The following is a 5,340-nucleotide window of genomic DNA, read 5'->3' on the forward strand; positions in this document are numbered from 1 at the left end:
TGGTAACATATTAAATTAAACTGAGGTTTATGATATCACAATGGTAGTTTTTCACATCCCAATTGATAATGACATCACAATGGTTTTGGCAATATCACCATGGATTATGACACAATTGTATTTTAGGACATACAGTGATGTGGCAATTGAGATGACACACAATGGTAGGTTTCTGAAGTCAGAATGGTTTTTATGACAAAAATTCATAATGAGAAAACAATGGTTGCCTTGTAAACTCACAATTTCATGAATATGTTATCACAATATTGGCATATGTCATAATGCTTTTATGACATCATAATTGATTATAAAATGATAATAGTGATTTATGAAATCACAATTGATTATTATCACAATTATAGGTTAAGGCACTGTAATAATTTTTATGACTTCACAGTTGGTCATGACATCACAAATTGGTTTATGATACGACAATTTTTGTTTTTTTGCATAAGCAATCTTATACAGCAAAAAGAAAGCTGGAGGCCTCACAATACCAGATTTCAAGACATACTACAGGGCAGTTGTACTCAAAACAGTCTGGTACTGGTACAAAAATAGATTGCTAAACCAATGGAACAGAATAGAAACACCAGAAATCAATCCAAACATCTACAACCAGCTTATATTTCATCAAGTAACTAAAACCAATTCCTGGAGCAAAGACCTTCTAATCAACAAATGGTGCTGAGAAAACTGAATTTAAACATGCAGAGGTATGAAGCAAGATCCCTACCTTACACCTTACACAAAAATCCACTCAACAAAGATCTAAATCTATGACCTGACAACATCAAATTATTAGAGAACATCTGAGAAACCCTGCAAGATATTGGCACAAGCAAAGTCGGGCTCGGTGGCTTCCACCTTCATCACCGGGGGACGCTGGACACCTGGAGCTGAAAACCGCGACGTGGTGAGTGTGTGCGCCCAGGTGTTGGGAGAAGCTGGCAGGACGCGGGCCTCCCAGAGGTCGTCTCCGAATCTGTGGTGCCATATTGCCGCTGGCCCAGCACTTCCCTTGGTCCCCTCAGACCCGGGGGTCGGGGTCTGCACTGGCACCCGGGACCCCTGACGCCCTGCCCCTTCCCTGCTCTCAGTGACTTCTCAGCCCAGAGCCTTCCCCGGCAGCTGTGTGGCAGCAGCCCCGCGTCTCCCCAACTGTGCAGTGGGCACGGGGTGGTCATTAGGGAGAATGTGGGCTCCGTGTGTGGGGTGCGTGTGGGACGGGAGCTGTAGTTTGTGCTGCCCTGGGTTCCTCCTTCCTTCCCTGCCGGGACCTGATTCCCCCCAGTTTTCTAAATAGGTGGGCAGCAGGGTCTCTTCCAGGATGCTGGCCTCTCAGCACAGCTGTTTCTAGGGGGTCTCTCCACTTTCTGTTTCCAATAACATAGTCATCTGGGGTGGGTAAGGCAAAAACAAAAGTTCTGTTTGACTTGGGGTTTCTGTTCAGGTTTTAGAGGTCACAAGTGCCCTGTAATTTGACACTTGGTTATCATCTTTGCCCTTACACTGTCCCTTGACAGCCTGCATTTGTACTTTCAATATAGGAATTTTGTATGCTCAGAATTATGAATATTATAAAAATTATTCTGACCATAAAAACCTTCCCAACCTAAAGATATGTCTACTGAGTTACTTTGAATTTTTATTTTTATATGAGAGCCTAGTTCTTTTTGTTTGTTTTAATTTTTTCCAAGATTGTTGGATATGTGTGACAAAACTTGGGTATATTCAAGGCATGCAACATGTTTTGATATATGAGGAAAATTTGAAAAATCCCCAGTATTGCAGAAAAACATCACAAAGTGATTTCAGTCCATGAAAAAAACAGCACTTGGCATATATATATTTATATATATATGATATATGTGTATTATAAGGTATGTATAATATATAAAATAAAATACATATTTGTAATATTGAGAAAAGATGATAAAAGTGTAATTGGAAAGATATATCCAACCATGAATGGGACAACTCACTGTGGCACATTGATCAATTATCCTTAAAATTAATCTATAAATTTAACACCTTCTATCCCAAATTAAAGAGTATTTGTGAAGTATATAACAAGACAGACATAATGGCCACATGAAAAAAAATTTGCAACATTAGCCTCAAGAATATTTCTAAATTTAGCATTCAAAGAAAAACATAGTGCAACCTATCAAAACATACAACATTCACCATATTAAAAATATGAAGCTTCTTGAAGAAGGAAAAGATGTCACTAAAGCGTATTCAGTGTTCAAATAGAATGTTTTATGTGAGGATTTCGTGTGTTTTAAAAATTAGCAAAACAATTGGAAAGTCCCAGTGGAAAGGAGGAGAAAAGGGCAAGTGCAATTAAGCATAAGTAGCAGGCAAATTGAAGTCCTAATCAGAGGAACACAAAAATCTAAAGGAAATGGAGTACTGATAAATACAGGTACAGGTTTGAGTGTGTCTCCAACAGCTTTAGAGGAAGAAATGCCATTTGTACCTTGAAATAAATGCCATATTGCAATATATGAGTGTGAAAATAGTGTAGCTTGGTCTTCAGGCCCAGTATTTTAGCAAATAGACAAGTTATATGTTAAGGCTTATTCTTTTTCAAATGTGCTTTATTCTAGAACACATGCAGTGAATTTCTAACTTCCTTTACCAAAATAAGGTAGCACTTATGGAGAAAATGTAGCCCAGTAGCCCTGCAGTGGAGGCCAAGATGGAAATACCTGCAGAGTCAGCCTGACATTTCCATTGGTCCTGTGATGCACAGGCAGGAAAGTGACTCCATAAATGCAAGATGCCACCATGCAGAATGTTAGGAACTTGGTTTCATTAAATTTAACAAGGAGGTCACTGGGAACACAGGCCATTGTCACTTCTTCCAGTGTACATAAGCGGGGCCCTGGGTCAGCTGTGGAGAATAGATGAGACTTGAGTCTCAGGCACTCTCATATGAGATGAGGTCATCCCAAATGCTGGGTAAATCCCACTGCACCACAGCACTGCCCCAGGCATCCTTACTCTAACTTGGTAAGAGCTGCTATGATCTTTGTTATGTTTGCTGAAATTTTTTCTTTTAAATTTTTAATATAAATGTAATGATCTACTTTTCAGCCACTTCACCTGTATTCACTCCTTTTGTGATGTTTCATCCACAAAATTATCCATTTTTGAGGTAATAACTAGTTTTTCATGACAGCTGAATGCATTTTAAGTCTTTATATTTTTCTTTGAAATTATAGCTATCAGAAGTGCATATTTGTAGTATCTTAGCCTTAGTCAACTCTGGTACTCTTAACCTTTGATCAGAGTACTTAACTTTTTGATTGTGAAGTCATCACCTATCTCAAAATTCTGTAAGTCTCCTGGAAACTGTCATGTACAGGTTCTCAGAGACATTGTTAGTCCACTGTAATTATTCACCCTTTCTAGGTAACATTTTGTATTTACTTTTTTGGATGTTCATGCGACTAACTTTGAGTTTAATTTTTAATGGTTTTTTTTTTAGCATTTTGTGATCTTTTTATTGGGGTGAGGACACAGGGCAGGTAAGGGTACCCCTGAAGGTGCAGGAAATGTCCGGGCTAGTCAGTCTTCCTGGGATGCTTTATGGAGCTTTTTCTCTTGGCATTGCTCTTGCTGGTGGCGGCCTCTGCTTCCTTCCTGCTTGGCAGAGAAGTTCCTCTTTTTTTGGGGGGACCTTCCTGGTGTCCACCTCTTTCACATCATTTGCCATTTCCTCCTGGGCCGACGGTTTCTTCTTGGAAGGGCTTACGCCGCTCCCTCTCTCCTCCAGATCACTAACCAACTCCTCTTTGGAAAAATATATCTTTTTCTTGGGGTTGGAGGAAGAGACAGACGGCTCTTCTATCCCATTCTCCTGAGAAGCCTCCTGGGATTTTGCTTCTTCTTCTTTCTGGGTTTCTCCTGCGCCTCCCCGCACTTCTCCGGGGTGCTGCTGCTGTTCTCTGAAGATGCCAGGGTGAGCGCCACCAGGGCCTTCTTTTCCTTCTTCAAGCATTTCTTCTCCTGCTTCTCCAGCTTCCTCCACAGCCGCAGCATCTGCCTGATCCATGGCTTCCTTCATGACATCCAGATTCTTCCGTGGAATCTCTCCCGTCTCATAGAAGGACAGCTGCTTCTCAATTTGTTGGAGAAGCTTCTCCCCAAATACACTTGTGGGTACCTCAGAGAAGCAATCTATTTGTGAAGCAATACTGCATTTGTTGGCCAGGTATCAGGAGATGCAGCCTTTGTCCTTCAAGGCGGCTCAGCCAATGAAGGTGGGGTGGAAAATAAGTCCGTATTTTGGTGTGTTACCCCGTGTCTTCAGGACTCGCTTCCCCAGTGAGAGCTGACAGACTGGGGGCCACCTGGCTCATCTTGGAGCGCAGGTAAGTGTGTAGGAGCTGGAGCTGGTGGTACTCAGACAACGACACCATGTGGCTGGAGAAGCTCTTGATGTTGATCAAGTCGATGGAAGAGATGTCCATGCCCATGGAGGACCGTGAGGCATCCAGAATGGCCTTGGCCTTGGCACCATCCATTGTTAGCTCCTCCAGCTTTTCCAACTTGTCCTCATTCAACTCCTTTTGGTTTCTGATGAACTGGGCGAGGCAGCATTATGTGGCCTTGTCATTGATGATCTTCACCACTTCTGGAAAGTGATAACCATACCACTCCCTGCAGAGATGCAGTCCCGCCCTGCCCTGGCTCGGCTGCTGCAAAGCCACAAAGCACCTACTTCAGCCCTCGTGGCCCCCACTCAGCCTGGAGGAAACAGGGACAAGCCAGATGCCAGTCCCCTCAACTCCTTGTCCCCCCATTCACAATACAGCCCAGGCAAGATGAGCCCTGAGGGAGAGCCTGCTCTGCCTCCTCTTTCTATACAGTCAGTGTAAGAACAGATTGTGGTAAGCACCAGGAGGCTAATTTTTAATGTGTCTCTAAGCATAATCTAGATATGGAAATCTGTGCTTTCATATATGGTAGAACAAGGCATAATCTTTTTTCAATCAGGTTTTTGGTTTTTTTTTCATATTTTCCAATATAGATGTAATTGCAATGAAGTACAACAGAAAGTTCTCTATTGCTTTTCACAACATTGTTATTCATTTCTTGTTGGAGTAATCACAACATACATTATTCCATAACGTGTACCTTTCTTTTCATTGCCTTTGCATCTGTTGTTATACCCTGTATTGTTCACAAACATCATAGTAAGCCAATGGTGATAATATGAGCTGTGGCAATCTTGGTTTGCATTTTCATTGTGGTATCACAAACTTGCTCAAAGTTCTGTAAATTCTGGGAAGTTTCATGTCTACAATTTTTCAGAGTACTTGCCAT

General features: G+C 41.7%; 2 pseudogenes; both read right to left on the reverse strand.

Moving 5' to 3' along the window:
• Positions 1-3,575: 3,575 nt before the first annotated feature.
• On the reverse strand, positions 3,576-5,340 carry LOC149120029 (nucleolar protein 56 pseudogene; annotated as a pseudogene).
• Positions 4,804-4,921, reverse strand: LOC149120030 (small nucleolar RNA SNORA51; annotated as a pseudogene).

The sequence above is a fragment of the Oryctolagus cuniculus genome, chromosome 20 (genome assembly GCF_051225735.1).
Source record: "Oryctolagus cuniculus isolate XC-2025 breed Fujian yellow rabbit chromosome 20, ASM5122573v1, whole genome shotgun sequence".
Classification (NCBI taxonomy): Eukaryota; Metazoa; Chordata; class Mammalia; order Lagomorpha; family Leporidae; genus Oryctolagus; species Oryctolagus cuniculus.